We start from the raw sequence: 25,052 nt of genomic DNA on the forward strand, positions 1-25,052 counted from the left end.
AGGACAATGGCCCCCAAATTCTTTGACACTCATCCCATTAAGCAGTGGGCTCTATGTCCTCTCCTTTTGAATCTGGATGCGCTTATGATTGCTCTGCCTAATCCAGTACAGAGGAAGTGCTGGTGTGTGACTTCTGAGGCTGGGTCATTAAAGGTGCTGCAGCTTCCTCCTGGTTTTCTTGGGACCCTTGTCCTGTGGGAAGTCAGCCACCATGTAAGAAGTCTGACAACCTTGAGACCACCCGCTAGAGAAGCCATGTGTATGCCATCTAGGAGCTAGTTCAAGCTGAGCTCCCAGCCAACTGCCTGCATCAACTAGCTGCCAGCCAATGCAGGGAGCCATCTTGGATGTGCAGCCCAATCTTGCCTTCAAGCAACTGCAGCTCCAGCCAGCATCTGACTGCAGCTCCAGCCAGCATCTGACTGCAGCTCCAGCCAGCATCTGACTGCAGCTCCAGCCAGCATCTGACTGCAGCTACCTGAGAGATCCCAAGACCAAACTGCCCATCAGTGCTCTTCCCAATTTCCTGACTGTCAAAATCATGAGCAAAATAAAATGGTTTTGTTTGGCTTGGCATGGCGGCTCACTCCTCTAATCCCAGCACTTTGGGAGGTCAAGGTGGGAGGATCACTTGACCTCAGGAGTGTGAGACCAGCTTGCATAACATAGTGAGACTTCATCTCTACAAAAAATTAAAAATTAGCTGTATGTATGTTGTGGCATGCACCTGTAGTCCTGGCTACTCAGGAGGCTGAGGTGGGAGGATTGCTAGAGACCAGAGGTCGAGCCTGCACTGAGCCATGATCAAGCCACTGCACTCAAGCCTGGGGAACAGAGGGAGACTCCGTCTCAAAAAAAAAAAAAAAAAAAAAGCCACACACACACACACACACACACACACACACAAACAAAAACAGTTTTCTTTTATACCACTACGTTTTGGGGTAATTTTTTATGCAGCAATAGTAACTGAAACCATGATCAACTATAAGAACCAAAATTAAGGATATACAGAACAATAAAATTGCTTTTCACTTTTCAAAAAGCGTTAACATTGTGACTGAAAATGTCATTAATCTCTCTGGATATTTATATTCTCACTCATAAGTTGAGGTGTGGAAAGAGACTTAAGTCACTTCTATTTTTTTCCATTTTTTATAAAGATAGGGTCTCCATATATTGCCCAATCTGATCTCCAAGTCTTGGCCTCAAGTGATCCTTCCGCCTTGGCCTCCTAAAGCTCTGGGATTACAAGTGTGAGCCGTTGTGCATTGCCAAGAGTTTTCTAATCAATAACAACAAGTAGGCAAATGTTTATCTTATTCACCTAGGTTTTCACTTACATGCAAACTTTTATTTAAACATTTCTTATTTATTAATAACTAATAAACTTATTCATTCTTTCAACATATATTTGACCCAGGCACTATTGCTAGTTGCCAGGCACTGTTCTTGAATCATTTAAGGGCACTCATTTATCCAAATTTAGGCATGGTCTAACCACAGTAGGGCACCTGACTTTCTTTTTTTTTTTTTTTTTTTTTTTTTTTTTTGAGACGGAGTCTTGCTCTGTCGCCCAGGCCGGAGTGCAGTGGTGCTATCTCGGCTCACTGCAAGCTCTGCCTCCTGGGTTCACGCCATTCTCCTGCCTCAGCCTCCTGAGTAGCTGGGACTACAGGTGCCCGCCACCACTCCCGGCTAATTTTTTTTGTGTGTATTTTTTTTTAGTAGAGATGGGGTTTCACTGTGTTAGCCAGGACGGTCTCAATCTCCTGACTTCGTGATCCACCCGCCTCGGCCTCCCAAAGTGCTGGGATTACAGGCGTGAGCCACCACGCCCAGCCAATATATCACATTTTTAAAAACTCTTCTATAGACCTGGTGATTAGAAGTATGGTATCTCACTTTTAGCTTTACAATACAGCCTGTGAGTTTTTGTTTTTTTTGTTTTTTTTTTTGTTTTTTTTTTTTGAGACAGAATCTCACTCTGTCGCCCAGGCTGGAGTACAGTGGCGTGATCTCGGCTCATTGCAAGCTCCACCTCCCAGGTTCACGCCATTCTCCTGCCTCAGCCTCCTGAGTAGCTGGGACTACAGGCGCCCGCTATCACACCCAGCTAATTTTGTTTTTGTATTTTTAGTAGAGACGGGGTTTCGCCGTGTTAGCCAGGATGGTCTCGATCTCCTGAACTTGTGATCCACCCGCCTTGGCCTCCCAAAGTGCTGGGATTACAGGCGTGAGCCACCGCGCCCCGCTGCCTGTGAGCTTTTAACTGCCATGATGGTACCCTTTTTTTTTTTTTTTGAGACAGAGTTTCACTCTTGTTGCTCAGGCTGGAGTGCAATGGCGTGATCTTAGCTCACTACAACCTCCACCTCCTGGGTTCAAGCGATTCTTCTGCCTCAGCATCCCCAGTAGCTGGGATTACAGGCAGGCGCCACCACGCCCGGCTAATTTTTTGTATTTTTAGTAGAGATGGGGTTTCACCATGTTGGCCAGGCTGGTTGTGAACTCTTGACCTCAGGTGATTCACCTGCCTCAGCCTCCCAAAGTGCTGGGATTACAGGCGTAAGCCACCATGCCCAGCCAGCCCAATGGTACCCTATTAAGAATAACAGCCTTCGTGATAGTAATAGTTAACATTTATGGACGGCCAGGCACTGTTTTAGAAGCTTTCTATGCATTTCTCATCCAGTGCTCACCACAATCTTATTAGGTTGATACTGCATAATTATTTGCCCTATTTCACAAATGAGGAAACTAAGGCCACCTATCAAGTCACTGGAAAGTCCAGGACTCCCCACAAACTAGAGTTAAGTCCAGAGCCTATGCTTTTAATCTCTATGCTAGATTTCCTCCATAATTAGGAAATTAAGTTTGAGCGAGTTCATTTATTTATACATTGCCTTGTTCCAGAAAGGATTTCAGGCATCTGGTTAAGTAAATTGTCCAGGATCACCCAGACAATAAGTGGCAGTGCCAAGAATCAAAACTCCTTCTTGAACGAACTGTATAAACTAAGTGAGCTAACACAGATGTAGACTCACATCATGTATTTCCTCCTAAACACGAGAAGGGGAAATGAAGGCTCTTTCTTTGGCCAGTTTTCATATTCATTCTAGCTGGATGTGTTTTCAGCCTTAGAGCGCCTTTATCATTTGCAAGGGGACAGAGTAGGACAAGAGGAATTCATGAATCGCAGGACTGGGCAGCAAGCACATGGCTGCCCATGGTGGGCAGAGGAAAGGAAAGCCCTGAGGCCATCCTAAGATGTGTGCTTGGGACATGACAGACAATCTGGCAACACTGCTTAGTAATAAGCCGTCTTCAGGAGGAAAGGTAAGAAAGAGGAAAGAAGGGTAAAATGAAGAGAACAAGGAAGAGCTAGGGAGCTATATAGTATGAGAGGTGGAGGGAAGGTAATGGGGGACATGTATAGCTGTCCGGGAGTGAGAATAAAAATAATAATTGGCCAAGGTGGGAGGATCATTTGAGGTCAGGAGTTCCAGACCAGCCTGGGCAACATAGTGAGACGCCCCCCCAATATCCCTACAAAAAACGTAAAAATGAGCAGGGTATGGTGGTGCACGCTTATTGTCCCAGTTACTTGAGAGGCTGAGGTGGCAGGATCACTTGAGCCCAGGAGGTCAAGGCTGCAGCGAGCCTTGATCATGCCACTGGACTCCAGCCTGGGCGACAGAGCGAGACCCTGTCACTAAAAAAATAATAATAAAAATAGGCCAGCATGGTGGCTCACGCCAGTAATCTCAGCAGTTTGGCCAAAACGGTGAAACCCCATCTCTACTAAAAATACAAAAATTAGCCAGGCCTGATGGCAGGCACCTGTAATCCCAACTACTGGGGAGGCTGAGACAGGAGAATGGCCTGAACCCGGGAGGCAGAGGTCGCAGTGAGTCGAGAGCACACCATTGCACTCCAGCCTGGGCGAAAAGAGCAAAACTCCGTCTCAAAAAAAAAAATAGTAATTGGATTTGAGAATGTCAGGTTTCAAAGAAGAAAAGTATAAAAGGTAAACACTACCAGAATATTCTTTTTTTAAAAAGTACATATTCTAAAGATATTCTAAAGTATCTCAAATCAGGGACAGCCCCTTCAAGTCTGAGTGAGTAACATTTTTGCCATTCCCTCTCAGTCCCCTCTGTGAGAATTCCATAGCATCCTTCTTCTCAAGACAAGTACTGAGTCCATTTTCTTTTACCTCTAAGAATTCAGTCCAAATAGGTTTGTGTAAAGAACTGTCTTTTCTTGGCAATAACTTGAAAAATAAATAAGTTGAAATATACACTCGTTCTTTTTTTGTATGGCTGAAAAATGGAACATTCATTTGCTTTCAGTTTGAATTATTACAAAAACATTGCAGAACTTGTCCTAATCTTTTTTTTTTTTTTTTTTTTTTAAATGAAGGAGCCTGTCTCAATTTAGTATCCTTAACCAAACATGATTTAGTCCCAGGGCAAGAACTGGCTATAAAGAAAATACAGCTATTTTAGTAACAGCTCTTTAGTCCTGGCTGTTCACGGAAAGCTAACTGTGAAGGCGTTGGAAACTTCTCATTAAGAACCATGATGCTGGCCGGGTGCGGTGGCTCACGCCTGTAATCCCAGCACTTTGGGAGGCCGAGGCGGGCAGATCACGAGGTCAAAAGACAAAAGATTGAGACCATCCTGGCCAACATGGTGAAACCCCGTCTCTACTAAAAATAACAAAAATTAGCTGGGTGGGGTGGTGCGTGCCTGTAGTCCCAGCTACTTGGGAGGCTGAGGCAGGAGAATCGCTTGAACCCGGGAGGCAGAAGTTGCAGTGAGCCGAGATCTCGCCACCGCATTCCAGGCTGGTGACAGAGCAAGACTCCATTTCAAAAAAAACAAACATGAAGTTTTACTTAAGTTGGACTTGGCCACTCTGGATAATGTAAAACAGAAGTCACTTACTGAGAGGTAGGGACAGGAAGAGGAAATGGTTGACCTAGGGACAGGAAGAGGAAATGGCTGACCCGTAACTAGAGTTCTCCAAAGGTGACAGGTAGACTTATTAACCTCCCGGGACCTATATTTATGTAGCAACTTGAGCTGACCAGCATGTGTGCTGGGTAATGTTTAAATCATTAGAGTGCATGTATACGAACTTATCATTACAGGAATTTATTTCCTCTCCCATTACTGCTTTCTGGACATTTCCTCTTTTTTTTTTTTTTTTGCCTAAACTATGCAAACCACATTCAAAAAAAGGCAACTCAGTACAGGTTGGTTGGATAGAATTCTGTGGAATATTGATCATTAGGACTTCTCCTTTACCATAAGAACTATACAAAGAGTTCTCTGTTGTAAGTAACTGAATCTTGGGCAAAGAAATGTCCACATCTATTTGAATTTAGTTTGGAGTTATTCCTTCTCTCTACGAAGAGGGTATAATGATGTATATATTTATTTAAAAATATATGTATTATATTTTTACATGTAAGTGATTTAATCTTGTTTTAAGGATTTAAAAAATTCTCTGAAATAATTAAAGGAGTTGCAAATTCCACAAAGTTAGACAGCAAAACCATGATGTTCTAGAAATGTACAGAAATATGTACATAGTAGAAAATGTAAGGCTGGGCACAGTAGCTCACGCCTGTCATCCCAGCACTTTGGGAGGCCGAGGTGGGTGGATCACTTGAGGTCAGGAGTTCGAGACCAGCCTGACCAATGTGGTGAAATCCCGTCTCTATTAAAAATACAAAAATTAGCTGGGCGTGGTGGCATGAGCCTGTAGTCCCAGCTACTCAGGAGGCTGAGACAGGAGAATTGCTTGAACCCGGGAGGCGGAGGTTGCAGTGAGCCAAGATCGCACCACTGCACTCCAACCTGGGCGACAGAGCAAGACTCCGTCTCAAAAAAAAAAAAAAAGAAAAGAAAAGAAAAGAAAAAAGAAAACGTATATTATGATAGCCAGTGACTAAAAACCTAATCTAAACGAAATCTAATCCCGCATTGGCTACTTCATAAAACCTCAGGTCCAGCACAAACAGCCCTAACACAAATGCAATAGGGGCACAAGGCAGTATTAGACTTAAACGCCCAGTAAAATGATTTGAGACCTAGCAGATCTGTGCCCTGATACTATTTTTTAAATTATGACTGATAAGAAGCTCTAAGAAACGGTGAAAGAAAAATGACTCATTCCGCAAAGACATTTTTATAAGGGAAGTGGATTTAGAATTTAATGGTGACATTTAGTCATTATGTCACCATTGAAAGTAGATAATTTCATGAAGAATAATATGATATTTATAACAGCATCATTGTCAATTAAATTAGTAAAGAGTAAAAGTGAATCAAAGATCCTTGATGAGCAAAGTATGATGAAGTGGAAGCTCGGTAAAGGCACAGTGAGCTGTTAGGAGAGAAGAAATAGGCTGGGCATGGTGGCTCACGCCTGTAATCCCAGCACTTTGGGAGGCCGAGGTGGGTGGATCACCTGAGGTCAGGAGTTCAAGACCAGCCTGGCCATCATGGTGAAACCCCATCTCTACTAAAAATACAACAAATTAGCCAGGCGTGGTGGTGGGCGCCTCTAATCCCAGCTACTCGGGAGGCTGAGGCAGGAGAATGGCGTGAACCTGGGAGGCGGAGGTTGCAGTGAGCCAAGATTGTGCCATTGCACTCCAGCCTGGGCAACAACAGTGAAACTCCATCTCAAAAAAAAAAAAAAAAAGGAGAGAAGAAATAGAGTGGAAGATTTTAATTGTTGTAGTTGTTTTTAGATCTGGTACTTGTTTTTAGATTGTTAGGTCTGCATCATAACAGAATCAGACTTGGATTAGTTAAGTTACACATAAAGTTCCGATTTCTCATGGCCAAATCTTCTTGCGCATTTCATTGTCTCTATTTTTTCTCTTTGGATTGCTCATCTAATGCACTAGTTTCTCTTCTGCAAGGCTTCCTTAAGATTTTGTTTTGTTACAATTTTTGGTTGGTGGCCCATCGTGAAAGAGAGTTGTTTACTACATTCTAAAAAAGCCACAAACAAGGAGTGTCTCCATTGTTCCTTGGTTACACATTCTCGTCTATTCAAATCGTGGACCAACTTACTTTTCTGTTGTTTGTAGTCTGTAGCCTAATATACTCTGTACTACCTTCTGAGGACAATATGGGTTTTGTAAATGGCAGAAACATATGTAAATAATCAAACTCCGTTGTATAATATATCGTGCCAAGAATGGATTGTTTCATACATGGTGTGTTGGTGAAGAAATAAAACCTTGAAAGTAAAGTGTTTTCTATTAGGCTACTTAATACAGAAATGGTTTATGCCCGAGGGCAAAAAATTCATTGATGCTTAGACCTAATCTATTGACTTTTAATTAAAACCTTGCTTATTTTACAAGTGTAAATCCATGAGCTAAATCACATTTTGAGTCTACGGATTTATGACTGGAATAAGTTCAATGCTGAATTAGCCATTGTAAAATGTGCTTTCTTAGAATAATAGCATTAGCTCCAAAATACATGCTATTTGATTGACTTATTGCACCCAAAATAAAGTTATTGCAATTTGGCAATACCATAAACCACATATCTTAATTAAAGATAGCACATGTTATATATAAAGTATGTTCAACAATTGTTCCTAAGATCCTAGCATCTGGAAATGCATTCACAGTATCATCTGTACAACGAACAAGTATTTCATTTTTCAGACCAAAAAGTTAAAACTTTAACCCTAATTTTTAAGGCTATGACTTACAGAAACTGCAGTATATTGTTATAAGGCTTATTTTCTTTGACAATGTCTGCTTTGTATTTTTATTTATTCCTTGGGTTTTGTAGCTTGATAAAACACAAATGGCAAATATATTTATCTAAAAATTTAAAAATGTTTTTCTCCTGACTCTTCTAACTCCCTAGTTAGAATTTTAGAAGATCAAAAGGAAAGTAAGCAATAAATACTAATTTATTATAGGATAAAAGAAGATAATTCCTGACTCATTTACTTCTAATTAAGACCTGCATGAGACCATAAAAATAGAAATATGTTTATGTAACTCATTTAAAATCTAGCCAATCCAGAGAAAACATCAGCCTCCCCTAGGTGTATCAATACACAGTTTTGTAATATAAGAGAAAAAAATGTGGCCAGAAAAATGAGATCCAATGGCAATTTCCTTTTCTTACAATAGTTTTTTCCTATCAAATACAGCTAAGAAGCCCTTGCATAAGAACTAAAACACAAGAAGTTATCATCTACAGATGGTGGTTTGCCCCTATGTATTATGGGAAAAATGATGAACACACTATGCAGAGACATTCATGTGTTCATTCACCCACAAAGATGTAGTCAGCAACCAGGTCATGCCAAGCACTGGGCTCAGTCCATCCAAGTGCCAAATGCCTAACAGAACAGGGTGAATTATCAAGTCTGTCTGCAGTGAAATTACGTGTATCTGCAGATTACCTTTCATTTTCACTCCATCGTTTTATTGAAATTCCTATTTTTAGATATTTTCTCCCATACTAAAGGCTGAATATAACTTTTTAGAAAAAGACTAATTTTAGATCTTCCACCGTGTAGGCTCAGTTTGAAATGTTCTTTTTCACATTGCCCTAAGTGAATTATCCTACGTTTTCAGTTCCGAGGCTGTCAGGCTGGATCTAAGCCCTGTTTAAGTCACTGTCTGTTGAAAGGGTTAGTAAGACATCTGTGAATGTTAAAAGCATGTGGGCCAGTGTATTGCTTTGATCAGGGGTTTTTGCCCAACTAAGAGGACTGAATTTTGACTGAATTCAAAATCATAGATCACTTGGTGGCAATTAATACAGTACTCTTCTTTCTGGGATATTTGCCTATGTACCTGTCCATCAATGTTAATGTCTCTTTGGCCAAAAATTTAGATTTTTCATAGCTTTTTTATTTTTGTAGCAATTCCCTTCCCCTTACAATAGTCTCTGTTTGTTAGTATTATTCATGTTAGACTTTCTAAATGTGTTTCTCTTTTTTTAACTTACAGTCAGATCCATATTTTAGCTGCTTGATTGTAATTTTCTGACACCAGTGAAATAGGATTCTCCAGTATGAAACCAAGATGTCTCCAGGGTAATAGAGCAGAGAAGTGGTAGGACATGATAGATGAGGCTCTGAGCCACTTGAAGTATTATGTGGAAGGTGACCAGGAATATTCAAAAGCACTATAGAGTTTCAAGGAAGGGTACTCTTTGAATTAACATATATTGAAGAAACAAAATGCATGTAGAACAGAGCAAAGCATAATATCTTTTAAAAATATATTCATATTTGATTTATATGCATAAAGAAACACTGAAGAATAGACCAAAAAATGAGAGTTGTTACCTATGGAGGAAAGAGGGGCAAAGGAAGGAATGGAAACTATTTGTGTATACCTTCCTATTTAGTTTTGATTTTTGAATCATGAAACACACAGTTAAATTAAAATAAAAATTACTTGGAAGATCAGGATCTTCAATCAGTAGACTGAGATCCACAGAGGTATCTCTAGACCTTTCCTGGTAGACCCTCATGCCAATTGCTCCCACCAGCTCCATGAATTCTCAACCCACTGAATCCTCCCCTCCTCAAGCACCGCATTTGCCTGCAAGCTCCACGTGCACCTGATGCAGGTGTCAGAAAACTCAACTCCAACTGATTTAAGCAAAGAAAGGGAATTGATTGAGGTAAACTGAAAAGTCCAGGCCTAGACCTTCAGGCACAGCTTGACTCAGGAATTAAACTAGAGAACACAAGGATCCAGTCCACAGCTCTGCTTCCTCAGAGTTGGTTCTGTTCTCAGACCCTGCCAGTGGTCACCAGCAGCTATGGGCTGTCAACATCACGACAATCAATTATGGAAGAAAGATCCACTTTTCCTCTAATAGCTTCCATAAAAGTTCCAGAATTGAGTCTTATGGGCTTTGATTGGCCCAGTTTTAATCCTTTGCCCATCTCATCAATCACTGTTGCCAAAGAGAGCATGCCATCATTGGCTTAGTCTAGGTTACATGCTCCACTGTGGGCATAGGAGTGAAGTGCTTCATCTGAAGTACATAGGTAGAAAAGTGAAACTGGGGTATATTATCAGGAAGGGATGTTAGATATTGGACAGTAAAAGCACTACTCTTGGCCGGGCATGGTGGCTCACACCTGTAATCCCAGCAATTTCTGAGGCCGAGGCTGTCGGATCACCTGAGGTCAGGAGTTCGAGACCACCCTGGCCAACATGGCAAAACCCCATCTCTACTAAAAATGCAAAAATTAGTCAGGCATGGTGACTGGTGCCTGTAATCCTAGCTACTCAGGAGGCTGAGGCAGGAGAATCACTTGAACCCAGGAGGCAGAGGTTGCAGTGAGCTGAGACTGCAGCCACTACACTCCAGCCTGGGTGATAGAGTGAGGCTCCGTTGCAAAACAAAACAAAACAAAACAACACAACACAACCAAAAAAAACACTACTGTGTTCTCAAGCTGGAATGCAATGGCACCACCTCGGCTCACTGCAACCTTTGCATCCCAGGCGCAAATGATCCTCCTGCCTCAGCCTCCCAAGTAGCTGGGACTACAGGCATGAGCCACCATGCCTGGCTAATTTTTGGATTATTTGTAGAGATGGGGTTTCACCATGTTGGCCAGGCTGGTCTCGAACCTCTGGCCTCAAGTAATCCACCCACCTCAGCCTCTCAAAGTGCTGGGATTACAGTCGTGAGCCACTGCGCCTGACCTAAAAAAGCAGCTTTTCAAAAGAGATTTGAGACTCCTGATTTAAAATAAGAGTTTTTTTGGCCTGAAATAGGCTATCCAGAGAACACTGTACTTTTCAAAGCAGGTCAGAAAAATTGCTGTTCTAATCAAGAAAAAGCAGAAGTTCAAAAAAATTGTTTATATTCCAAAAACCGAATTTTAGGAGCCGGGGAATGATGAGCAGTTTGATAGAACTGTTTTGTTGAGTTAGACCAGTCAATAAATTATTTTTGTGGGTTTTTTTTTGGTATAACACCTCGGTATTATTTGGACCTTGAAACTTTCTTTTAATATGTATTGTTTCTGATCGATGACCATAGGCAGTCTTTAAATACTCCACAAGGAATAGATGGAAAGGAGGCATCTTTCCAAGAGAAATCCTTAAACCAAAGTATTCCTTACCCAGTTTCTGCCCTGTTATTCCATGGCTGGTCTCAATTAGCTTTCTGCCACTGTCATACATTTGTGAAAATGGCAACAGTGGTAATGAACATACCCATGGGCCCATGGAAGATTTCCATTTTCTCTTCATTTCTGGCACCACAGGAACACTTCAGTCCAGCACACACAATCCGTTCAAGTGCACACATAAAACTCTACTATATATAGTATGAGTGGATTCCAGGATGCAAACTATATATAGCTGAGCTAAATAACGAGTTCGCTCTCGTGTTACACAGCTGGCAATGTTTGAAACATTAAACAGTTCTTTCCAGTCACTCCTTGTTGAATGCTGGTTCTCACTGGTGCTCTTTTGTGCACCCTTGTTTTCAGCTGGCCTGTCTTCTTAAGTCCCTTTCCGGATTTTTGTCAAGTGAGAGCTGTTTCTGTCTAACTTTTTTTTTTTTTTGAGACAGAGTCTCACTCTGTCGCCCAGGCTGGAGTGCAATGGTGCGACCTCAGCTCATTGCAACCTCGCCTCCCGGGTTCAAGCGATTCTCCTGCCTCAGCCTCCTGAGTAGTTGGGATTACAGGTGCATACCACCACACCTGGCTATTTTTTTTTTTTTTTTTGTATTTTTAGTAGAGATGGGGTTTCACTATGTTGGCCAGGCTGGTCTCGAACTCCTGATCTCATGATCCTCCTACTTCGGCCTCCCAAAGTGCTGGGATCACAGGCGTGAGCCACCATGCCCAGCCCTGTCTAACTTTTACGTACAGGGATGGCTCTGGCATTTCTTTCTTTATTTTTATTTTTATATTTTTAACCGTATCCCTGGTGGTAGGTGAGGCTATGGTATTTTTAGCCAGGAAAAGCTCAGGGCAGCAATCTGGGGGCAATCAGGGCAGCAAAATGGGGGAAGCTTGAGGCAATTCCCTGGAATCTTTTTAGATCTGGAGGATGCTGATGGATATTACAGAGGAGGAAGGGCCAAAAGACCCACCGTAGGGTATCTTTTGGTGCTGTCACTACCCACACACATGTTTTTTCTTTTATCTTGTAGAAACTGCTTGTTCTGGCAGGCTCTCACCCAGCCAGTTAAGCCACGCTCACCCAATAGAAAATCTCAAAACTTTCTCTGAACTTCCCATTTCCATCAGAAGGGCATTAAAGTGTCCCACAGGCATTTATTTGGTCATGGGGATGCCAACATGAACAAGATGGTCCTTGTCCTCAAGTTGTTCACAGTCTAAAGTGAAGTAGAGCCAGGTACAGTGGCTCACAATAATCCCAACATTTTGGGAGGCTGAGATGGGAGGATCACTTGAGGCCAGGCATTTGAGACCAGCCTGGGCAACATAGTGAGACCCCATCTCAACAAAAAATTTAAAAACTAGTCAGGCATGGTGGTGCACATTGGAAGTCCCAGCTACTTGGGAGGCCAAGGCAGGAGGATCCTTTGAGCCCAGGGGTTTGAGGCTGCAGTGAGCTATGATCATGTCATTGCACTCAAGCCTGGTTGGCAGAGTGAGACCTTGTCTCTATCAAAATAATAATAATAATAATAATAATAATAATAATAATAATAATAATAAAGTAGAGTAGGGGTAAAGGGACATACACAGACAGACAAGCTATATGCATGAGCTGTATTTGCAATGAGTGGCGTGTTGTAAAAATCACAGTGTGTGTGTTCTGTTTACCTCGTCTGTGCTCCCTATTTGTATCTCTCTCATCTATAGCAGCTCATATTTTATTCTTTCCCATATTCCATTCATTAAACAAATACTTGTTGAGTCTTGAGTCTGTGCTAAGTACTGAGGCTACAGTGGCGTTGGACTTGTATTCCAATGGAGAGAATCAGATAATAAGCAAGTATACAAATAAGATATTATTTAGTGAAACAGAAAACAGGCTAAGGGATAGAAAGTGACCATTAGGGGAGGTAAAATGGGGAAAGGTTGCAACAATGGGCACAGAGATCTCTCTGAGGAGGTGACATTTGAACTAAGATCTGATGGGCAGGTAAGAGGTAACCAAGCATGGGAATATCTGGGGAAGAGCAGGGCTGGCAGGTGAAACTGGAAGGGGCAGACTGAGCAGGAAGTCTGTGGTATTGCAGGAGTGGAAAGAAGGTCCAGGTGACTAGAGCTTAGTGCCACAGGGGAGAGGGACAGCAGCTGAGATCACAGAGGTCATCAGAGGCCAATCAGGAGGGCTGGAAGACCTTGATAAGGTGTCTGAATTTTATTATCAGTGCAATTTGGAGAGGGGAATGTATTTTTCCTATTATCAGATATGCATGATTTTTATTCAGGGTATCCTTTTCAGCATATAAAGAAACAGAATCAGTGATGAAAATATTGATTGCTTGGTGAGTACAGAATTAGAGCAAAGACAGATGAAAGGTCTTGAGGGATATTTTAATAGGCTCTTCAAGGGTCCACAGCACTGGGGATTTTTTTTTTTTTTTTTGAGACAGAGTTTCGTTCTTGTTGCCCAGGCTGGAGTGCAATGGCGCGATCTCGGCTCACAGCAACCTCCGCCTCCCGGGTTCAAACGATTCTCCTGCCTCAGCCTCCCGAGTAGCTGGGATTACAGGCATGCACCACCACACCCATCTAATTTTGTATTTTTTAGTAGAGAAGGAGTTTCTCCATGTTGGTCATGGCTCGAGTCTCGAACTCCCAACCTCAGCACCCGCCTCGGCCTCCCAAAGTGCTGGGATTACAGGCGTGAGCCACCGTGCCTGGCCAGCACTGGGGATTTTCTTTTTCAAATGTCTGGATATTTGTGAGCATCAGATATACTAAACTCTCTTGAACAAAGTTTAACTCCTCATGTCTCCTTGTGTTTAGGGTAGGCAGGAATCCATGCCCTTTTGTCTGTATTCTTTATCACACCATCACCCTTTCCTTACTTCCACAGCCTTTGTTACATTCCCAGTTATAGATGATATTTAATCACCTCAAGAATCTAGTACAGGCCAGTGTGGTGGCTCGAGCCTGTAATCCCAGCACTTTGGGAGGCCAAGGCAGGAGGATCACATGAGGCCAGGAGTTTGAGACCAGCCTGGCCAGTATGGTGAAACCCCATCTCTATTTAAAAATAATAATAATAAAAAAAAGTAGCTGGTCGTGGTGGCACACGCCTGTAGTCCCAGCTACTTGGGAGGCTGAGGTAGGAGAATCGCTTGAACCCGGGAGGCAGAGGTTGCAGTGAGCCAAGATCGCCCCACTGCACTCCAGCCTGAGCAACAGAGCAAGATTCTGTCTCAAAAAAAAAAAAAGAAAGAAAAAAAAAGAATGTAGTCCAAAACTATCATAAACTGGATCCTGATGGGAAGTATACAATTATATAACATCCTATCCATGGTTAGTGAATAATTTTCAGCTTCAATCTTGGGGAACGAGACCTACGTCCCACCCCCCACCGACTTGGGCTTTTGGCTTGGGGGCTAGTCTTCTGTTCACTTCTTGTCACTCTGTAATCACTGACCACAATATGCATATGGTTCTGATGTAAACTAAAATCTTTATCCAAAGGCTGTATCCACCTGGCAACTTTTGAATCCATATGAAATAAGCAGGGTAGTGACTCTTCTTTTGAGACCCCGTTTGCTCATTTATTCAAGTACATGGAGCCCCAGGCAGTCCGCTGAGTACAAGGGATAAAACAGATGCATGATGTACTCCTAGCCCCCTAGTCTGACAAAGCTTTTATGTGTATCTCTGGTTCTTAAAATGTCCACTTACAAACTGTATACTTACAACTAACCTGGATGTACAGGGCGTGTGCTCCATGAAGCTTGCAAATATCTGTCTTGAATTATTTTCTGCAGACTAACAGCCACCATAGCTTCTGGTTGCTCCTCTCTCCTCCTTGTCCTCCTTCCCACCTCCAGAGCGCTTGCTGCCTTTGCCACGACAACCGGAAGGAAAAGCTTTGGAACCCCATCTCTTACTATGGGCCCATGTCTCCCCATGAGGACAATATTGTCTGTCACTCCAACTGGACTCTGGGGCTTGCTCTTTAAATATACCATTAAGTCATGTTAAAATTGGAACTCTAGGGGCAAGATTATGACAGTATTAAGTCAGGGACCTAGGAATTCTCAAATCTTGTTTTTGACTAGCAATCCTTTTCTTCAAAGAAAATATGTGCACTTACGACAAAGCAGGGTATAGGGATGCTTTTTACTAAGTGGGGCTTCACGTCTAAGCCCCATATAGAGTTTTAACAGGTCCATACAGGCCTGGTGGAGGTCTCTTTTGCCATAAGCTGGGTTGACCCGAGATGCCTACCTGACCACTAAGAGATTAGAGAAAAGATCCTCCAGCTCAAACTTGTCATCTGGGCTCCAGGTTCAGGCAGCCATCTACTGGCTTGATATTTCCCCTGGATGTCTCGTGGACATCTTCATCTTAAAAATCTTTCCATCCTTATTCTTCCCCTAGCCTTCCACCTCTCCATAAACAGCTTCACCCTCCAGACAGAGGCCCAAGCCAGCAACCTGGGAGGCTTCCTTGACTCTTCCCTTCCCCTTGCCTCCTTGCATGCTCAATCCTTACCAAGTCCTGTGGCTCTATCTCCAAAATAAAACTCGCAGACTTCTGCTCTTCTCCATCACCACTCCCACCACTTCAGACTAAAACGTAGTCATCTTCCGTCTGGATTATTTTAATCGCCCTCGGACTGTTCTCCCTGATTCTACTTGTTTCTCCCCAAGTCCTTCTTCATAGAGCAGCAAGTGCAATCTTTTAGAACGATAAACCAGATTGTATGACTCTGCTCTTTAAAACTCTTCTTGGCTTCCCACTATACTTGGAATAAAAACCGTCATCTTCACCCTGGCCTACAGGGCCTGCCCTACATTCTCTGAGCTCCTGTCCAGCCTCGTCTCTGCCACTCTCCACCTGGCCCCTCCTCCAGTCGCATTTGTCTTCCTTCCACTCACCATGTGGCTTGCAAATATGTCTTTCATTTCCTCCAAAGTCAAACAGCTGCCATACGTCCTGGTTTTCCCACAAAGCTCTTTTCCTACCTTCAAGTCTTTACACTTTCAGCTCCTTCTGCCTGGAACACATGTTCCCTGCCCTTTGCCTGATCTTTGCACGGTGGCTGTTTCCTTTTCAACCTTGAGGTCTCAGTTAACTGTCACCTCCTCAGCAAGGCCTTCCCTGACCACCCTATCCAAAACTGCTCTCCCCCATGAGTGACTCTCTATCAGTGCACCCTGTTTATTTCCTACGTAAGATTTTCCAGAACATGTACCTATTTTGGTTATTCGTGTGTGTGTTTATGTGGAGGGCAGGAACTAGATCTACTTTATTCATTATGAATGGCATATAAGAGGAACATGATTAATACCTGTTAGACCCATGAATTATCATGTCTGAAATTCCACCAGGGATTCCTACACTCGGGAAAGAAACATGAAATATTTTTTTCCTCTTCTTCCTCCTTCACTCTCTTGGTCAGGGTCTTTTTGTTTGTTTGTTTGTTTGTTTGTTTTTTAGATGGAGTCTTACTCTGTCACCCAGGCTGGAGTGCAGTGGCGCGATCTCGGCTCACTCCGCCTTCCAAGTTCAAGTGATTCTCCTGCCACAGCTTCCCGAGTAGCTGGGATTACAGGCTTAAGCCACCACACTCAGCTAATTTCTGTATTTTTAATAGAGACAGGGTTTCACCATGTTGGCCAGGCTGGTCTCAAACTCCTGATCTCAGGTGATCCACCCATTTCAGCTTCCCAAAGTGCTGGAATTATAGGCGTGAGTCACCGCGCCCAGCTGGTCAGGATCTTGATGAATGAAATTCTCCTTAGATGGTACAAATGAAGAAACTGTAATGAAGAGATTATTCTCTGAGGCATAGACAGGGTTAAGAAAACCAACAGAGGATGTTCAGATACCAGAGAGGAGCAAGAGCAAGGAGCTGTTATACCCCCAAGACTGGGGGCCAAAGGGAAGGAACCATATTCCCAGGGCCCGATAAAAGCTGGGGCTGTGGAAGAGGCTTCCCAGCTAGAAATATAGTCTTGGAGGGACATAGCCATTGCCAGGTTGCTGGCAGCTAAGCAGGAGAGGAACAGAAGAAGAAATACCCCACCTTCTCTCATCTCCTATTTCTAGTCTGTGCCCCTTCTTGGCTGAAGCCAACTGAAAGGCAGCCAGCAAGGGAGCCCAGGTGAACAAATCAGTCTGTAGGAAGCTGGCCTTCCAGAGCACTGAGCAGGTGATAAATGGAGGAGAACCGGCACAGGTGTTCACTCCCAGCAGCTGGACTCAGCCTTGGTTTGGTTCCCAAGACTTAGAAGTCAATCTGATTTGGGATTTATGCTTGGAATTTAACTACCATTTATACCACTGGGTTTATGGAATTTTGATTTCTAAATAACCAACTTACTAATAAACTTGACAACACAATTTACTAGGGCAGTAGAGCCTGCCTTTATACTGAACAAGTGGGTGAAATGTTTTTATTATTAATAAGCACAGTACAGCCTACTCAAGAAAAAGAAAACTTCTATAATCTTATTTGGCCACCACACCAAACGAACTGTGGAGCCTTTTGATGGTATACGTAGTATCCTCACAAAATACATGGGACCAGTATTTGGCAAATTTGATTTCTAGGTTCTGTCAAACCAGTTGCAGGGATATAGCTAGAATTTTTTTTCTCAGTTAAAAATGCTTTAAGTCTTTGAGTTCTGGTTTTCATCCTCCTCTGAATAGTTGCTGTGTGAGGATGTCCGTATCTGACTCATTTTACTCTACAAATACAGAATTGCACCCAGGCGTATTTTAGGGATATTGGTCACCTTGAGGTTTTCATAGGTTTTATAGATATATGCTGGTGAGGTGGGAGGGGGGGTGAATAAGAAGTAAAATACAAGTCTTCCTGAAAGCTGATAATGCAGCATTGGGGTAGATCACTCATTTTCTTTCTTTATTATTATCATTATTATTATTTTTTTTTGAGACAGAGTCTCACTCTGTCACCCAGGCTGGAGTGCAGTGGCATGATCTGGGCTCACTGCAAGCTCCGCCTCCCAGGTTCACGCCATTCTTCTGCCTCAGCCTCCCGAGTAGCTGGGACTACAGGCACGCAGCACCATGCCCAGCTCATTTTTATATTTTTAGTAGAGATGGTGTTTCACCATGTTGGCCAGGCTGGTCTCAAACTCCTGGGCTCAAGTGATCCACCTGCCTCAGCCTCCCAAAGGGCTGGGATTACAGATTTGAGCCACCGTGCCCAGTCTCTCTTTCTCTCTCTTTTTTTTTTTAATAGATATAGGGTTTCACCATGTTACCCAGGTTGGTCTCAGACTCCTGGGATCAAGTGATCCACCTGCCTCAGCCTCCCAAAGTGCTGGGATTACTGGTGTGACCACTGTTCCCAGCCAAAAATCATTTCATCTTTATAACTCTAGCAGTGGGATCTGGGGCCAAGTTATATGGCTGAGTGGCATCACAATATCAATATACGACTCGACTTTTAAAGTCTTCATTTTAGAATATGACTTGAGAGCTGGACAGCCATACTGAATATTTCCACTGGAGCAGAGAGGACTGAGAGGCCACTGCCCAATTTATTGTATCTGTGTTGAGTGCTAGATCTACGAATGGAGTTCCATACTAGCAAACAGCAACCTCATTTCCAGTTCATTTTTCTCTTTGCTTGAAGTGTTCTAAATATTGGAAGAATCATCTATTCTAAATCAGAATGCCCCTGCTTTGTCTAGTCTGCGTTTTTCTTTTAACAAGAAGGCATATTTATTGTGTTTATTGATTTATTGATGCTTAGAAAATAAGAGAATGTTGGTTTAGGACGGGCTGAATTTTATCTTTTTGCTATGTAGAAAAGAGGCAAGTTGCTCTAATCCTTGAACCACAGAGGCTTATAAGGAGAATTCAAATTCATGTCTGGTTTCTCTGTCTTCAGAGATTCTACAGAGAGAAAATTCTCTCCTAAAAGGAACTATATACCGGCCAGGCACGGTGGCTCACGCCCATAGTCCCAGTACTTTGGGAGGCCAAGATGGGTGGATCACTTGAGGCCAGGAGTTCAAGACCAGCCTGGACAACATGGTGAAACCCCGTCTGTACTAAAAATACAAAAATTAGCTTGGCTTGGTGGCATGCACCTGTAATCCCAGCTACTTGGGAGGCTGAGGCACGAGAATCGCTTGAACCCAAGATGCAGGAGTTGCAGTGAGCTGAGATCATACCACTGCACTCCAGCCTGGCCAGCAGAGCTAGACTGTCTCAAGAAAAAAAAAAAAAAAAGGAACTATTTACCACCTGGCATATATCTGAAGAGAAGCAGGGTGGAGGCTAAAGTAAAATATAAGTTCGGTGGAAAAATACTTGGAAAGCTACTTGGTAACAATAAAGATCTTAATTAAATCACCCAGGGCCTTAGTCCATAATGATATGCACCGGGTGTTTCTGCTTCCACTTAATAAACTCAGCATAATTCCTCTTTTAAAAAACGACACATACTGTTGGGGTATATCCAGCCAAAACACACATCAGCACAAAGCTTTTAAAATGTGGTTCTTTTCAATGTACATATTAGAATGGCCTCATTTCTTTCACTATGTGTGTACTGACGTTAGTGGGTCACCCACATTAAAGGATGCAGTAGAAATAAGGCAATCCCACATTTACAGACAAGAAAACACAATAATGTAGTTTTATGGAAACTAAGCTTCAGAAATGCAAGGCATTCACTGGTTTCACTCAGAAACCTCTCAGATGTGGGAGAAATATGTGTGAGATTTGGACTTTCATTTATCCAAATATGAGGAATTTGTCTGCTAGAGTCAACTGGCTGATAATGGATGGAAAGGATTAGTGCAGGTCCTACTTGGCAGCCTTCTCGGTAGAAACCCATATGCTCTCCGACATTGATTATAATTATTTTTCCATCATTCCCAGGTTACATTCTTAGCAGGAATGTGAGCCGACTCTCCCCCTAGGAAGGCTCCTGCTGTGAAACCATCTTTGGCAATGAATCTTTAACAAAAGATCAAGAACTTGACATTTATTTTTAAGCACGAGAAGAAAATGTGTGCAATGTTGGAAGCAAGGACAGGGATAGGAAGAGCTTCTAAACAGTTGCAGGCAGGAGCAGTGGAACAGAAAGAAATATTACATGAGTGACATGCTGGTGACTCTATTTTTGTGAAATCACAACTAATGACTAAGTATGGAATATGTGGATTATATGATGTTAAGTTTTAACGTCTTTTTAAAGTAGAAGGGTGGGGGAAATATGGTTATTATTCCAAACCCGGTGTGTCTTTATGATTTTATATCCAACTGATCATTCAGGGAGGTTATTAGGACAGTGGTTGAAACAGAAATTTAGGATAATATTCTAAGAAACAGAAAAAGCAGTCTTCTCATTCTAATTAGCAAAAGCAACAGAGATAACAAAAAAACTTTTTTTTTTTTTTCCCAGGAAGAGCATGTGCATTCAAACTTGCTCATTCATTAATTTGAAGGGAGGGGGACATCCTTGGTGGAAAAGTGAAAGAAAGTGCTCTGGGTGAGAAATTCACAGGGTAAGAATTTTTCATTTTCAAATTGTCCACCTACAATAAAGAAATTTCTTCCAAATTAATTTTTAAAACAACAGGTGCAGAAAATGGTGTGGCTGTCAGAAAATTACCAAATTAAACATAAAAAGCTTAGCCTCTCTCCTAAAGGATGGTTATTTCTATCTCACGGTTTCATGCACTGTAATGATCAGTTTCTCCATTAAAATCAAATACAGAATATAATTAAGTCAATCCTCCAGGTTACATGTCTTAAAATTCCACTAGCTGAAGGACTTGCTAGAGGAAGTAATAAATACTTTAATAAATGCTTGTACCATAAATTTACTTTGGATGTGACTTAAACTCAGCACAAACCTTACCATAGGCAGTTTATAGCCTCTAGATGGGTAAATTTTTTTTTGCTGAGCTATGCTCTTCTAAGCATTTGGATAAAGTTCCTAATGGTATTCCACTTTCTACCTTTGCCAAAAACTTAGCCCAAAGTGATGTGTACATTTTTATACATGAGAATGAAATCTAATGAAAAGTTTTGATTTAAAAAGGAAACCACATTATTATTGAAAACTAAAATATATCTTGGTTATGGACTCGTGAATACTACATCAAAATTCATTGCAGAAGGCGCAGCGCGGTGGCTCACGCTTGTAATCCCAGCACTTTGGGAGGCCGAGGCGGATGGATCACGAGGTCAGGAGATCGAGACCACGGTGAAACCCCATCTCTACTAAAAATACAAAAAATTAGCCGGGCGTGGTGGCGGGCGCCTGTAGTCCCAGCTACTCGGAGAGGCTGAGGCAGGAGAATGGCGTGAACCCGGGAGGCGGAGCTTGCAGTGAGCCGAGATCGCGCCACTGCACTCCAGCCTGGGTGAGAGAGCGAGACTCTGTCTCAAAAAAAAAAAAAAATTCATTGCAGAAGAATAAATTACCCAATCTTGTCAGAGAGTTTTCAGATATGTAAAATATATAGTGTTCTTCCTGTTTAAACATTGTAGATTTAAATCATTTGGTTATATAATCACAATTCAATTTTCATCTCAAATTTTCATTGTCATTATTATATCATTTAAAAATATATAACCAAGCACAGTGGCTCATGCCTGTAATCCCAGCACTTTGGGAGGCCATAGTAGGAGGATCATTTGAGCCCAGGAGTTCAAGACCAGCCCTGGTGGGCCGGGCGCAGTGGCTCACGCTTGTAATCCCAGCACTTTGGGAGGCCGAGGCAGGCGGATCACGAGGTCAGGAGATCGAGACCACGGTGAAACCCCGTCTCTACTAAAAATACAAAAAATTAGCCGGGCGTGGTGGCGGGCACCTGTAGTCCCAGCTACTTGGGAGGCTAACCTCGGAGGATCACTTGAGCCTGGTAGCTTGAGGCTGCAGTGAGCTGTGGTCGTACCACTGCACTCCATCCAGCCTGGGAGACAGAGCAAGACCCTATCTCAAAAAATATATATATATGTATATATATTCTTAAATATTATATATATCTATATTTCCAAAATCCACTACGATCGCTTGTACTTAAGGTCTATTCTCATCTTCTTGGTTTGGCATAACCAATACTTCTCTTCTCACTGAAGGTAAAGATATTAATAGCAATGGGGAAAAAAATAACACTTCTCCAGTGCTAAGCAAATGGCCATATCCATCAGGAGTGAAGAAAGCTAATACGTTTCCACACATGGTTGGCTTTATCTCTTCCATTTGAATAAGTTATTGCATTTACTATGTGCAAGGTTGTTTGCAAAACATCTTACACGCATTGCCTTATTTAATTCTCATAAAAATCTAAAATTTATATATTTAAGCCTCCCAAGTACCCAGTGAGAGAGTTAATAATATGCTCCTTCTACAGGGAGAAAGCTGAAGCATAAAGAGTTTATTTACCCAAAGTTTTATAAGGAGGAAATCATTTTTTGTAAACATCTGTGTCAGCTGGGTCTTCCAGGAAGCAGATGAGGAGTTAAGAACACAAACAGCTGATTCAGGTGAAATGCCTGTTAAAGAAAAAAGGGAGGATCAGCATCTTGGACAGATAAAGCCTTTAGGCCATTATGTTAATCTGACACTTGTGAAAAAAAAAATGGGGAAGAGGCTGGGCACGGTGGCTCACGCCTGTAATCCCAGCACTTTGGGAGGCCAAGGTGGGCAGATCACTTGAGGTTGGAAGTTCGAGACCAGGCTGACCAATATGGAGAAACCCCATCTCTACTAAAAATACAAAATTAGCCGGGTATGGTGGCACATGCCTGTAATCCCGGCTACTCAGAAGGCTGAGGCAGGAGAATCGCTTGAACCCGGGAGGCAGAGGTTGCAATGAGCTGAGATCATGCCATTGCACTCCAGCCTGGGCAACAAAAGCAAAACTCTGTCTCAAAAAAAAAAAAAAAATGGGGAAGAAACAGGATTGAACAGGAGCACCTCAGAATGCAATGCACACCTGACAGTTTTGGCCAACTCAATGGGAAACTCCAGAGCAAAGATGGCTGATTGGAAGATATCCACATTGGCCAGAAATAGCCAGCCCCTAGTACTTCCACTATCTTCAGTTATTATCTGGAGACTGTTCACGAAGAGTGTGGCCTTAGCTTGAAAACTGAGGTGGTCTGAAGCTGCTGCAGCTGGAGGCTGTCAACTAACCACTCTCCTTGCAGCTGAATGGAAGTTCTTGAACGGAGAGCCAAGTGGTGTGTCTTCACAACTGCCACGGTTCACCCCATGCACCATGCAGCTCCCTTTCCATTTAGGGAACAGCTACTCCTGGGTTCCAGTGTGCCTCTCTTCCTGCAGAGACACTTAAAAGAGGCAGATCAGTGGGATGAACTATAGCCCTTGTCACTGCAGTTGGTCTTGGGATTGCAACTGATACTTATCCTCTCCCTTCTCCACTATCCATTCCAAATTTACTCTCCCTCAGTTATCATCTCTAGTGGTCTCAGTGACTTGCTGGTGGTGTGACACAACTTTCATTTCTGAATCAAGCCACTGGTAACCATACTTACCTCAAGTTGGAGTTGCTGTACTCATCCATGTATGTTCTCAGTTGGGCCAGGGAATATCATAAAGCACCCAAGTGGACTGCCTGAGTTCTGTATGTATTCTTCATTGCCCCCACTTGTAACAGCAGCCCAAACTCCTCCTGCTAATCAGGGGCAATTACCCTTGCCAAGATAGCAACTCTTCTTACCTGCTGGTTCATGGACACAAAAAATTCAAAATGCCAGGGCAGGAGCCATATTTTATAGTTCAAATGGAACTCTTGCTGTTTCCCCAACCATGACGTTGCATTAGGGCAACCTCTTGCAGCCTCCTGCTCCTCCATTCTTGCTTTCTTTTTATTTATTTATTTATTTTTTAAAAATTATTATTATTCTTCTTCTTGAGACAGAGTCTCGCTCTGTCGCCCAGGCTGGAGTGCAGTGGCATGATCTTGGTTCACTGCAACTTTCTCCTCCTAGGCTCAAGCAATTCTTCTGCCTCAGTCTCCCGAGTAGCTGTGATTACAGGTGCCCGCCACCATGCCCGGCTAATTTTTGTATTTTTAGTAGAGACAGGATTTCACCATGTTGGCCAGGCTGGTCTCGAACTCCTGACCTCAGGCGATCCACCCGCCTTGGCCTCCCAAAGTGCTGGGATTACAGGCATGAGCCACCGCGCCCCGTCTCATTCTTGCTTTCTTTTGATGGTGCATATTAAGAAGCATTCCCATTGGCTGGTCATTGACTTTGTCCTTTGGGACACCATATTCTATGAACTATCTCCACAACTCTCTTTGGATCAAGCTCCCTTGGCTGCCATTCTGCTTCGCTGGTCATTACTATAATTACAACCCTCTGGCTTCTAGTGGTTAAGTGCTGCCCCTGGCCTCTTGCTTTAGGAGCCCACCATGCTCATTGCTATCCATGAGCCAAGCTCTGTGACAGCATCTCCTACCCACAGCCCTCGCCAGCACTGAACTTCTCCCTGATGCTGGCACCCCCTCCCTGGAGTATTCCTCATGTCCTTGGCAAGTGAAGCATAAGCTCTGGGCCTATGTGTCGCATAATCCTCTGGGGGTCTTCTGGCCTCACAGAATATATCTATTCCAACATGTGCACTTCCCTCTGCATCTTTATTCCTTCCTCTACCATCTGCCAGGGCAATATTGATATGATAACTGTGCTCAACATGGACCATTGCTTTCTCCATGCTTCTATGAGCCACCCTAGCGGTAGGTCTGCACCATCCCCCCAGAGCCCTTGCCAGGATGTTAAATCCCACATCCTGGGAGAGCAGGCATATGAGATTTTAATAAACTTTCCTTCAGGCAGTGTTATGTCCTGGCCCCTTGATCAAGCACCCT

General features: G+C 42.8%; 1 protein-coding gene and 1 long non-coding RNA gene across 2 annotated transcripts in view; both read right to left on the reverse strand.

Moving 5' to 3' along the window:
• LOC100584258 (TBC1 domain family member 3G-like) overlaps positions 1 to 25,052 on the reverse strand; it is a 275,592-nt gene that overhangs the window by 199,660 nt on the left and 50,880 nt on the right.
• The window catches only part of LOC105739059, a 92,230-nt gene that overhangs the window by 45,788 nt on the left and 21,390 nt on the right, over positions 1 to 25,052 (reverse strand). The window contains exon 2 of the long non-coding RNA XR_001114922.2: positions 22,598 to 22,707. This is a non-coding gene — a long non-coding RNA (uncharacterized LOC105739059). The remainder of the gene's footprint in view (positions 1 to 22,597; positions 22,708 to 25,052) is intronic.

The sequence above is a fragment of the Nomascus leucogenys genome, chromosome 14 (genome assembly GCF_006542625.1).
Source record: "Nomascus leucogenys isolate Asia chromosome 14, Asia_NLE_v1, whole genome shotgun sequence".
Taxonomy (NCBI): Eukaryota; Metazoa; Chordata; class Mammalia; order Primates; family Hylobatidae; genus Nomascus; species Nomascus leucogenys.